The following is an 11,464-nucleotide window of genomic DNA, read 5'->3' as shown; positions in this document are numbered from 1 at the left end:
GAGGAGGCGGGGCCGAGGGGGCGCGGCTCCCGGCGGCCCCCGGGGCTGCGGGGTCTTGCCTGCAGGCTTCTCGCAGTCGGCAGCTGAAATCACCTCGTCTGCTCCCCACCCCTTGCCTGGTTCTGCATCCTCACTCTGCCCAGGGGTCCCCTATCTGAGCGCGCGGGAACCCGAAGAAAAGACTGAACCACGTTAAAGCGGGGAGTGGCAGAGGCCTTTGGGCCTTTCGGAGCCCCTCTAAAAACAAGAACAATATGTATGTCTCCGCCCCTCCTTTGCAAGCTCGGGTCTTCTGGGAAGGATTCCCCTATTACCTGGAGACACGCTCTGGGCAGATCTGGGTTCAAATTACAGCATCCCATGCTTGGGGGAGCTCCAAAGTCCTAAGAGCGCCTCATCTGTGAAACGGGTTTTATCTACCCACCCCTCAGTGTTGACAAACTTAAATGAGATCGTGCATGCCAAGTGTTGAAAACACAGTAAGCGCTCAATAAATGTTAGCTGTTGTCATTTTTAATGTTATTGTCGTTGTTAGGAAAATGGCTTGAATCCCGACTCCTTCACTGACTTGCCGTAAGATCCTCTGGCTGCTGAGCCTCACTTTTCTCCGTTGAACAATGCAGACCTTGTCTGCAGAGCTGTTGCATGCAGGTGGAGTTCCATAGATGCAGACTTGTGCCCAAGCGGAAGAGAATGGAGGCCTCTACGGAGCTTCTTCGGGGTCTCTAGAACGTGCAGCTTGGCTCTTGGCCAACCTGCACTCCCTTGGAAACCCGGTGAGTGAGCCAAACCTTGGTCCTTGGTCCCCGGGGCTCGGGGCGGGGAGCGCTCCCTGGCGACTGAGCCTAAACACGGGCGCCCAGCAGGGACGGGCCAAAACACAGAGGGCTGCGGGAACCTTGGTTACCTAGAGACCGGGGCGCGATGTTTTCTCCCCACCCCCTCCCCCCTTTTTTCTTTTAAATTTAGAGAGTTCTAAACAGAGAAAGAAAAAGGAAAGGAGGAGGAGGAGAATGACACCCATCCAGAATCTGCCCACTTCTCACCCCTTCCACAGACCCCACCTGGTCTGGTCTCATCCCTCACCTGGACCAGCACAGGAGCTTCTTCCCCAGGACTCCCAGCTCCGCCCTTTACTTTCTACTTTATTTTCCTCACAACAACCTAAGGATGTCTGTGAACCCCTGAGTCAGGTCACATCTGTCCTCTGCCTAGATCCCTATAGGCATGGCTCCCACTTTCTTTAGAGTAAAAGCCAAAGTCCTGCCTGAAGACCACAGACCCTGCACAATTTACCTCCTTCATCTTGCCTTTCCCCTCTTCCCCTTGCTCACTCCATTCAGCTACACCAGCCTCCTGGCTGCCCCTCGATTATTTATCAATTGAATTAAAGAACCCTTTGAGCTATTTCTTTCTCTCCCAATTTACAGATGAGGAAACTGAGGCATACATCTCCCCAAGACTTTGAAAATTTAGGTCTCCATTTAAATGTCACCGTCTCTGAGATACCATTCTATACAGTCATATTTATTTAAAATATGGCCTTGTTTTATTAATTTAAACCGTCACTCCTCTGAAATTCCCCAGCATTTGGCTTATGCTCGCTCAGTTTTTGTGGGATGAGTGAGCAGACACAGGGGTGAGATGTCAGGAGAATCCCCAGTTATGGAGGTGGGGTGTTTACAGCCCTTGTTCTGTCTTCTTCTAATTCTTCTGCCCATCTGTTTTACAGGTGGAGAGGATGTGGCAAATCTAGGCTCCAAGCTGGCCCAGGGATTAGGCCACTGTGTTTGGGGATGGGCTTTCTGCTGCCTGCCAGGTCCCAGGCTCCCTCTTCCCTGGATGGAGCTGGGGAACCCTGCCAAATTCTCGCTCCAACCTTCCAACATTCGTTTATTCAGTGAATATTTATCCACACCCGCTGGGGACTTTGGTGGCACTGGAAACAGAGTCGCACTTAGGCTTGAAACAGGGAGACCAAGGACTTTTTGTGCAATCTCAACCGAATATGATAACTGCGCTGGCGCCTCCCTGCAGCTGCTCTGGCCCCTCTCCAGGCTGCTCTGGGGCCTCAGAAACCCTGACCTGTTCCTGGTTCTCTAGAGGTCGTAAGAAAAACACCTACCCCTCCTCCTGGTCTACAGGGTATTCTTTTGTTGTTGTTGTTTTTAAGATTTTATTTATTTATTTGAGAGAGAGAGAGCATGAGAGGGGAGAGGTCAGAGGGAGAAGCAGACTCCCCACCAGGCAGAGAGCCCAATGTGAGACTTGATCCCAGGACTCCAGGATCATGACCTAAGCAGAAGGCAGTTGCTTACCCAACTGTGCCACCCAGGCGCCCTGTCTACAGGGTAGTATTATCAGGCCTGTGCCAACCTGTCCAGCCACATCCCCCTGTACTCCCCTTATCCCCATCCAGCAACACTGGTCTTCCTTCTGTTCCTCAAATATTCTCACTTTACTTCCAACCACAGGGCCTTTACACTGGCTGTTTTCTGGTCTGGAATGTCCTTCCATCACATCTCCCAAGACTAGCCTTTTCTGATCATTTAGGTCTCTGTTTAAATGCCACCTCCTCCAAGAGACCTTTTGGTACCCTGTCATATTTATTATAAATATGGCCCTGTTTTCTTTATTTTAACTGTCACTCCTCTCTGAAATTGCTCAACATTTGGCCTATGCTCACTCAGTCTTTGCAGAATGTGTGAGCGGACACAGTGTGAGGTGTCAGAAGAACAGTATCCCAAGACAGCCCGTGCCTTAAGGAGGCAACTGCCCCACTGTGGGAGAGGCAGAAGGGCTGGCACTAAGGACAAATTGGGAAAATACAGGGGCGGTAAAGATGAATAGGGTGTCTCACTGAAGGAAAAGCAGGGCAATGTCCTAGAAGTAGGTGAGGGAGAACCTGGGATGTCCTGATTCTTCGCTTCATCTCCATTCCACGCCCCTCATTCATACCACTCTGGTTGGATGGTCACCGCCCCTCAAAAACGCTTATTCCTATTATTCCTCATCCCTTATTCCAGGGCCTTTGTACTTGCTGTTCCCCTCTGCCTGCCGTGTTTTCCTTCTCCTCTTGGCATCCTTTCTTCTTCACTTCATTTCCATCTTGGCTCAAATGCCTCCTTAGAGAAGTACTCCCTGACTGCATCTCCACCTAAAACAGGCCCCACCCCATCTCTACTAAACTCTACCCCTCACATCTCTCCATTTTTTTCTTCCTTGCAAATTTTAATAGATTTTACTGTATTATCTTACTTGTCTGTCTCAATCAGGATGTCAGCTCTCCAAGAACAGGGATCATTGTCTGTCTTGTTCACTGCTGAGTCCCCAGCTTCTAGAACAGTGTCTAGCACACGAAAGTGCTGGAATAAATAGCTATGGGATGTACAGGTGGTTGAACAAGCAGAGTGTCATGGGGTATGGCTGCAGGGTTTAGTGCTGATGAACCTGGAGCAGGGACAGTCTCCAGATACCACAGATGATGGGGATGGAGGGCCTCCAGCACCTCCCTGAAGTTCGAACTTGACCCTGAGGATTGTGGGTGCTGCTGATGGATTCTTAGCAGAGGAGGAACTGAATGAGGATTCTTTCTCAGAAGGCTCTTTGCAAACCAAGTCTCCCACCAGCCAACTGGGGGTCAGAAAAAGAAACGGGAGTAGATTCATCTGATACCAGAAAGGCTAAATGTATCAACAAAGCTAAACTCAAAAACTTTGGGTTGAGGGGGACAAAAAATAAATAAATAGAAAAAAATGATACAGGGGCTCCTGGGTGGCTCAGTGGGTTAAAGCCTCTGCCTTTGGCTCAGGTCATGATCCCAGCATCCTGGGATCATGCCCAGGATAGTGCTGCATTGTGCCCCACATCAGGCTCTCTGCTCAGCGGGGAGCCTGCTTCCCTTCCTCTCTCTGCCTGCCTCTAGGCTGACTTGTGATCTCTATCAAATAAATAAATAAAATCTTTTTAAAAAGAAAGAAAGAAATGATACAGTTTGACACTGCTTATATTAATTACTGAAAAACAGAAAGTAAAACTATGTATCAAGTTTATTTTTAAAAAGGGGCGTGGGCAGGGAGAAACATGTTCCTGGTGTGCCTGGCACCCACGATGAGGTGAGTGAGGTCATCTCCGTTCAAATCCTGGCCCCACTACACACACTAACAGTACAATTCTGCGATTCTGGGCAAGTTATTTCTCTGTTCTGTGCTTCAGTTTCTTCATCTGTGAGACGGGCTGATAGAGGGGCACCTGCCCTCAGAGGGCTGCTTGGGAAGCTTAAATGAATTAATTCTTGTAAAGCACAGAACAAAGGGTCAGTTCAGTGTCATCCTTTTTTTCCCCCCCCCAGTGTCATTCTTTTTATTTAGGTGGTTGTTTCTGCAGTGGGGCAGTCAAGGGGAAGTGGGAAAGTGAACGTAGGTGACTTTTATTTTAACTATAAGGTGTGTCTTTTAATTTTAATCTTTGATTGTTAATTATTTTGATTGAGGCACAACTTACATCTGGTGACGTGCACAGATCCTTTGGTGTGATTTAAAAAAAAAAAAAGATTTTATTTCTTTATTTATTTAAGTCAGAAAGAGAGAGAGAGAGCAGGGGGAGGAGTAGAGGGAGAGGGCAAGTGGACTTTGCACTGAGCGACCCAGGGCTCCATCCCACGACCCTTAGATCATGACCTGAGCTGCAATCAGGTCCCCCCTCTGTGAATTTTTATATATGTATGCACATACATATATGTGGCCTCTGGCCACCGTCTAGTCTTCTCCCCGTTGCATGCATTTGACTTGTGTCCTTTGCCAGGCAACCTTAGGGAAATTCTATCATCATAGATTAATTTTGCCTGTACTTGAATTTCGTACCACATGGGATTGTTTTATATATATATTTTTTATTTTTTCGACAGAGAGAGATCACAAGTAGGCAGAGAGGCAGGCAGAAAGAGAGAGGAGGAAGCAGGCTCCCCGCCAAGGAGAGAGCCCGATGTGGGGCTCGATCCCAGGACCCTGGGATCATGACCGGAGCCGAAGGCAGAGGCTTTAACCCTCTGAGCCACCCAGGGGCCTCTGTTTTATGATTTTTATAAAAATATCTGTGTTTTTTATGCCTGGATTCTTTCACGCAACATGTTTTGTTTTTTTCTATTGAAATTAAATTCACGTACCATAAAATTTACCTTTCTTAAATGTACGATCTGTCTGATTTTTCAATATATTCACAAAAACAGGATTTTTATTAATTTTATTTATTTATTTATTTTTCGTAATCTTTACACCCAACTTGGGGCTCGAACTCATAACCCCGATCAAGAGTCATGCTTTTCAGGGTGCCTGGGTGGCTCAGTGGGTTGGGCCGCTGCCTTCGGCTTGGGTCATGATCTCGGGGTCCTGGGATTGAGTCCCGCATCGGGTTCCCTGCTCAGCGGGGAGCCTGCTTCCCTCTCTCTCTCTGCCTGCCTCTCAGTCTACTGTGATCTCTCTCTGTCAAATAAATAAATAAAATCTTTAAAAAAAAAAAAAAAGAGTCATGCTTTTCAGACTGAGCCATCCAGGTGCCCCAAGAACATGATGTGTTTTTGAGATTCATCCATGATATTGTATATATCAATAATTTATTCCTTTTTATATGCCAGGATATGGATGAACCACAGTTTCTTCTTTTATTAATAGTTGATTATGTATGTATATATGTACGTATGAGTGTGTGTATGTATTTAATTGAATATAGTTGGCATAAATATTATGTTGTATGTAATATTAATTTCAGATGTACAATATAGTGACTTGACAATTATATACATTATGAAATGCTCCCCACTGATGAATAGTTACCATCTGTTCCCATACAAATTGTCTATATTCCCTATGCTGTACTTTTCGTCCTGTGACTTATTTATTTTAAAATTGGAAGTTTGTGTTTCTTGATCTCCTCCCTTATCTCGCCCATCCTTCCAGCCCCTGCCCCTCTGGCAATCACCAGGTTGTTCTCTGTATTACTGTGTCTGTTTCTGATTTTGTTTGATTGACTCTTTTTTTAGGCTCCAGCTATAAGTGAAATCATATGGTATTTGTCTTTGTCTGACTTATTTCATTTAGGATAATATCCTCTAGGACCATCCATGTTTGTCCAAATGTCACTTTTCTTTTTCTTAATAGATGAGTAATATGCCATTGTATATGTATATCACATCTTCTTTATACATTCATCTATTGATAGACATTTAGGTTGCTTACATAGCCTGGCTATTATTATAAATAATGCTGCAGGAGACTTAGGGATGAATATATCTTTTTTAAATTAGTTTCCATTTTCTCTGGGTAAATACCCAGAAGAGGAATCACTGGGTCAGACCACAGTTTCTTTATCCGTTCACTATTGTTTGGGGTTTTTAGATTGTTTTTTTAATTTGATAGAGAGATCACAAGTAGGCAGAGAGAGAGGAAGGGAAGAAGGCTCTCTGCTGAGCAGAGAGCCCGCAGGGCTCAATCCCAGGACCCTGAGATCATGACCTGAGCCGAAGGCAGAGGCTTAACCCACTGAGCCACCCAGGTGCCCCTGTTTGGGTTTTTTTTTTTTTAAATATTTTATTTATTTATCAGAGAGAGGGGGGGGGAGAGAGCAAGCATAGGCAGACAGAATGGCAGAGGGAGAAGCAGGCTCCCTGCCGAGCAAGGAGCCAGATGTGGGACTCGGTCCCAGGATCGCTGGGATCATGACCTGAGCCAAAGGCAGCTGCTTAACCAACTGAGCCACCCAGGCGTCCCTGGGTTTTTTTTTAAAAGATTTTATTTATTTATTTAAAAGAGAGACAGAGAGCATGAGGGAGAAAGAACAGGAGCCAAGGGGGAGGGGCCAAGGAAGAGGAAGAAGCAGACTCCCCACTGAGCAGGAAGCCCAATGTGGAGCTCCATCCCAGGACCTTTGGATCATGACTTGAGCTGAAGGCAGATGCTTAACCGACTGAGCCACCCAGGTGCCCCTATCCAGTCCCTTGACGATGGACATTTAGGTTACTTTGTTTGGGGTTATTATGGAAAGAACTTTCCTTGTTCGTATCTTTCAGGGGGCAGTAAGTGTTTCATTAACTGTTAGATCCATACCTAGGAGGATTGCTTAGTCATGACGTCATCATATTTAACCCATCTCATCTGGAGTGATTTTGCCCCCACCACCTGGTGAACATTAGCAATATCTGGAGACATTTTTAGTTGTCACCACTACTGGCATCTACTGGCTGGAGACCAGGGATGATGTTCCACATCTTACAATGCACAGAATGGTCCCACTGGGAAGAATGTTCCAGGCCAAGTGCCAGTAGTGCCAAGATTGAGAAACCCTGGTTATGACAAACTGCCAAATCATTTTCCAAAGTAATTTTTCCCGTTGCACATGCCTGCTAGCAAGTGGATGAGAATTCTTGGTCATGCCAGAGCTTCTTTAGCCCTTGGTTGTGTCTGTTTTGGTTTTTTTTTCTTTTTAGCCATTTGAGTGCTTTTTCTTTTTTCTTTCTTTCTTTTGAGTGGGTGTGCTTTAAAATACTTTATATCTTAAAATAATTCTGAAGTGAATCAAGCCAATATGACAAAGGTTAACATTTGTTTATCTTGAATGGTGCATGTACTTCAGGAGGATTTGATCTTCTCTGGCCTTAAAATTGGTGTTTTGTTTCTGAATAGTAGAAGCTCCCCCTGGCTGCATGGGTGGAGGTGTGCTGGGGTATTTTCCTGTTTCCCCAGAATTTTGTTAACCTTAAAAATAAAACCATTAGAGGCGCCTGAGTGGCTGAGTCATTAAGCATCTGTCTTTGGCTCAGGTCATGATCCCAGGGTCCTGGGATCCAGCCCTGCATCGGGCTCCCTGCTCAGCAGGAAGCCTGCTTCTCCCTCTCTTACTCCCCCAGCTTGTACTCTCTCTCTCTCTCTCTGTCTCTCTCTCTTTCTGTCAAATAAATAACTAAAATCTTAAAAAATAAATAAGTAGAACCATCAGTTATTTTACCAGCAAAATCAGTTTATTTGGCAATAGCAGAGAATTGTAATGTGCAACAAGCAAGCTATGGCAAACCCATAGGCAAGTCCAGAGAACAAGGTGGAAGAATGCACTTTCATAGTGGAAAGAGTTGGGAGGAGCTATTATAGACAAAATTCCATCGGAATAAATTGGGAGTTCAAAGTGTAGAGGGTTTTTTTGTTTGTTTGTTTTACAGGAGAGAGGCAGAGGGGGGGTAGAGAATCTTAAGCAGGCTTCAAGCCCAGTGCATAGCCTGAGACCCTGAGATAATGTCCTGGGCCAAAAATCAAGAGTTGGAGGCTTAACCAACTGAACAACGCAGGCACCACTTTCTTTTCTTTACCTTCCCCCCCTTCCTTCCTTCCTTCCTTTCCTTCTTCCTTTCTTTCTCTCTTCCTTCCTTCTTCCTCTTTCTCTCTTCCTTCCTTCCTTTCCTCCCTCCCTTCCTTTCTTTCTTTTTCTCCCTTCCTTTCTTCTTCCCTCCCTCCCTCTCTCTCTCCCACCCTCCCTCTCTCTCTCCCTTCCTCCCTTCCTTCCCTCCCTTCTTCTTTCCTTCCTCCTATCTATCTATCTATCTATCTATCTAACTATCTATCTATCTCTATGCCCAGTGTGGGCCTCAAATTCACACTTCCTGAGATGGTTTCCATGCTCCACCCACTAAGTCAGCCATGTGCTCCTCAAAGTGTAATGGCTTTTCATTGGCTGAGTTGTGACTGTCTCTCACTGGCTGGGCTGTTGCTTGCTCAGAAGAAAATCTTCCTAGGGTTAGGGCAGTAAAAGTACAGGCTTCTTCCAGGGGAGACTGTAAAGGGCTGACAAGGAGTGGTATTGTGTGAGAGCGCCCCCTTCTGGCCTCCCAACTCTATTTTAGTGAGATTTCCCTTTATTAATTTCACACCTGTCAACAGGATTTAACTGGCTTTGGCTGTCTCCTCTGTGACTCACTTTAGATTATTTAATTATCCAAGCTTGCCTCTTATCTGCTTTCGTGGGGCACCTCCTCTCTCCCCAGGGACAGGTTTTCTCTGGGCTTCCAAGTTACCTGCCTTTGACTTCTAGCTCCACCTTTGTAGGCTGTGACCAAGTCTAATGGAGGGAGGTGGCTTGGGTTTGGATCCCTGCCAGCTGTGTGACTTTCAGGCTGGGCTAACCCTCTCTGGACCTCAGGTCACCTGCCTGACAATGGATATGCTAATATGTGCACTAATCGGCTCCAGGTGGGGGATTTAGTCAGTTGATTTCTCAGACTGAGCACACCAGTGTGAGAATTAGGGTGAGAGTGAGACATTTGCTTCAGGTACAACATTTAAGGGAGTCCCAAAACTCAAGACACAAAATGCATTAGGTACAATAATTTTTGAAATCAAAATCAATGCAAAAAGTCCAGATAAAGACAGGATCAGTAAACCTGATCTTTCCCTTTTGCCTCAGGCGCTGATATGGCTTTGCTCCATGCAGCACTGTTACTGATCCTGTTTTTACTTAACATTTTGGTGTTTTGTTTATCACAGATTTTATTATTTATTATTCTTTTTTAAGATTTTGTTTATTTATTTATTTATTTATTTTTAATTTATTTATTTGACAGAGAGATCACAAGTAGGCAGAGAGGCAGGCAGAGAGAGAGAGAGGAGGAAGCAGGCTCCCTGCTGAGCAGAGAGCCTGATGCGGGACTCGATCCCAGGACCCTGAGATCATGACCTGAGCCGAAGGCAGCGGCTTAACCCACTGAGCCACCCAGGCGCCCCTAAGATTTTATTTATTTATTTGACAGACAGAGTTCACAAGTAGGCAGAGAAGCAGGTAGAGAGAGAGGAGGAAGCAGGCTCCATGCTGAGCAGACAGCCTGATGTGGGGCTCGATCCCAGGACCCTGGGATCATGACCTGAGCCGAAGGCAGAGGCTTTAACCCACTGAGCCACCCAGGCACCCCTATCACAGATTTTAAAATTTAATTTTTATTTTATCTTATTTTATTTTAAAGATTTTATTTATTTGACAGAGATCACAAGTAGGCAGAGGGGCAGGCAGAGAGAGAGAGAGAGGAAGGGAAGAAGGCTCTCCACTGAGCAGGGAGCACTCGGGGCTCAATCCCAGGACCCTGAGATCATGACCTGAGCCGAAGGCAGAGGCTTTAACTCACTGAGCCACCCAGGCGTCCCTAATTTTGATTTTAAAATAGTGCATTAAAATTATTTATTTAGAAGACAGCTTTCGGTGCCCCTTAAATTTTGCATGCCTCACCCTCAAGCTGGGTACACAGGAGGTGCTCAATAAGTGTTATGGTACCTACAATATCTACCTTTATTATATAAAGCCTTCCTCTCAATTGACTGGTTTCTCTTTATTGGGCTTTTTGACTGAAGTTGTACCTCTGGCGGTTTTCAGCTCTGAATCTGTTGTCTAGAACATCGACCCCAAAAGAGCCTACACTAAATGAAAGTGAAAGGCTAGACTCTCCCTGGAGAACTGTGGAGCAAGGTTTAACTGTGTCAGGGGCTTGGGGAGATTGGATTGCTGTGGCAGGATTATTATGTTTGACCAGCTTATCTCCCTCCCCTCCATTTCCCCCCACCATCCCAAATCCCCAAATCAAAACACAGCTGAGAAAGACTGATGATACCAGGTAACTGGAACTTTCACAGGGTGCCCAGTGGGAGTGTAAAGAAGAACAACTTAGGAAAACTGTCACGATCTACTAAAATTGAACATATACATGACCTACAGCCTACCATTCCATTCCTTGGCATTTGCCCTGGAGAAGTGAACTTACGTTCATGAAAATACTTCTACAAGCTTCATTAATAACGGCCAAACACTAGGAACAACCAAATGGCCGTTAGTGGGTGAATGGAGAACTTATATTGGTTATATTGTAGTATAGCCACATTGTGGACTACTATTCAGCAAGGAATAACTATTGATACAGGCAGCACATGGACAAATCTAAAAAACAACAACAACCAGTTTTTTGAGCAAAAGAAGCCAGATAAAAAAGACAAACTATTGCATGCTTCTGTTTTTACGAAATTCAAGAGCACAACTAATCCATCATTATAGAACTACAAATAGTGTTTTTGCCTGGTTAGGGGTCAGGGAGAAGAGGGCGGTTCACCTGAGAGGGGCACAACAGAACTTTCTGGGATGTTGGAAATGTTCTGTATCTTCATTGGGCAATTGTCACTGGCTGTCAATCTTCAAAACTCAGTGGACCTTTTCTTTTTACTATAAACTTTTACCTCAGTAAAGTACCGGAAGTGGGGGGTGGTGGTGGTGGTGGTGGGTAAGGTGGAGAAAATATAATACAAAGAAAAAGTAAAAATAATAATAATAATACGAAGAAAAAGAAAAAAAAAAGTTTTATGACTAAAACATCTTGGTTTGGGTTTTGTGGCCTGAACCTGTATGTCCACCAGCACAGTCTGACCCAGGGCAAGACTCTCAGCAAATG

General features: G+C 45.3%; 1 long non-coding RNA gene across 1 annotated transcript; it reads left to right on the top strand.

Annotated features, from left to right (window-relative positions):
• Nucleotides 1-171: 171 nt before the first annotated feature.
• Nucleotides 172-2,214, top strand: LOC122909541. The gene is made up of 3 exons (XR_006385160.1): nucleotides 172-256; nucleotides 536-776; nucleotides 1,733-2,214. It is a non-coding gene; the product is annotated as an uncharacterized LOC122909541 (long non-coding RNA).
• The last annotated feature ends 9,250 nt before the right edge of the window (nucleotides 2,215-11,464 follow it).

Source organism: Neovison vison, chromosome 6 (assembly GCF_020171115.1).
Source record: "Neovison vison isolate M4711 chromosome 6, ASM_NN_V1, whole genome shotgun sequence".
Taxonomy (NCBI): Eukaryota; Metazoa; Chordata; class Mammalia; order Carnivora; family Mustelidae; genus Neogale; species Neogale vison.
Note: the sequence above shows the minus strand (reverse complement) of the source record. Positions and strands in the feature narration are given on the sequence as shown.